At 35.3% G+C, this 1,283-nt stretch overlaps 1 non-coding gene across 1 annotated transcript; it reads left to right on the top strand.

Moving 5' to 3' along the window:
- On the top strand, window positions 1–108 carry LOC130964098 (small nucleolar RNA R71). Its single transcript, XR_009080207.1, has one exon. It is a non-coding gene; the product is annotated as a small nucleolar RNA R71 (small nucleolar RNA).
- The last annotated feature ends 1,175 nt before the right edge of the window (window positions 109–1,283 follow it).

Raw genomic sequence — 1,283 nt, 5'->3', positions numbered from 1 at the left:
AAGCATGTCTGAGGGACATTTTCTGATTAATTGTTTGTATCTTTCCCAAGCTTCATAGAGGGATTCGCCATCCTTCTGTCTGAAGGTTTGGACTTCCACTCTAAGCTTACTCCATTTTTGAGGTGGAAAGAACTTTGCCAAGAAGGCATTGACTAGCTTTTCCCAAGAGTCCAGGCTATCTTTAGGTTGTGAATCCAACCATATTCTAGCTCTGTCTCTTACAGCAAAAGGGAATAGCAGCAGTCTGTAGACCTCAGGGTTAACCTCATTAGTCTTGACTGTGTCACAGATTTGCAAGAACTCAGCTAAAAACTGATGAGGATCTTCCATTGGAAGTCCATGGAACTTGCAATTCTGTTGCATTAGAGAAACTAGTTGAGGCTTAAGCTCAAAGTTGTTTGCTCCAATGGCAGGGATAGAGATGCTTCTCCCATAGAAGTCGGGAGTAGGTGCAGTAAAGTCACCCAGCACCTTCCTTGCATTGTTGGCATTGTTGTTGTTTTCGGCTGCCATGTGTTCTTCTTCTTTGAAGAATTCAGTCAGGTCCTCTAAAGAGAGTTGTGCTTTGGCTTCTCTTAGCTTTCTCTTCAAGGTCCTTTCAGGTTCAGGGTCAGCTTCAACCAAAATGCCTTTGTCTCTGCTCCTGCTCATATGAAAGAGAAGAGAACAAGAAGATGTGGAATCCTCTATGTCACAGTATAGAGATTCCTTGAGATGTCAGAGGAAAAGAAAAATAGAAGAAAAAAGGTAGAAGAATTCGAACTTGATGAGATAAAGTTCGAATTGTGCATTAAGAAGGAGTAGTACTCCATAAATAGGAGGATGTGAGGAGGAGGGAAGAGAATTTTCGAAAATTAATTAGAAAGATGTCAAAAACATTTTAAAAATTGATTGATAATTTTCGAAAATTGAAAGTGGAGAAGAAATCAAGTGATTTTTGAAAAAGATTTTGAAATTAGAAGTTAAAAAGATTTGATTGAAAACTGATTTTGAAAAAGATGTGATTAAAGAGATATGATTGAAAAGATTTGATTTAAAAACAATTTTAAAGGATATGTTTTGAAAACAATGTTTTAAAAGATTTGATTTTGAAAATCAATGACTTGTCTAACAAGAAAAGATATGATTCAAACATTAAACCTTCCTCAACAGAAAAGGCAACATATTTGAGATGTTCAATCAAATCATTAATTGTTAGTAAGTATCTTTGAAAAAGGAAAGAAATTGACTTTGAAAACATTTGATTGAAAAGATATGATTTGAAAAAGATTTGATTTTGAAAA

The sequence above is a fragment of the Arachis stenosperma genome, chromosome 2, assembly GCF_014773155.1.
Source record: "Arachis stenosperma cultivar V10309 chromosome 2, arast.V10309.gnm1.PFL2, whole genome shotgun sequence".
NCBI lineage: Eukaryota > Viridiplantae > Streptophyta > Magnoliopsida > Fabales > Fabaceae > Arachis > Arachis stenosperma.
This window is presented reverse-complemented; position numbering and strand designations above follow the sequence as displayed.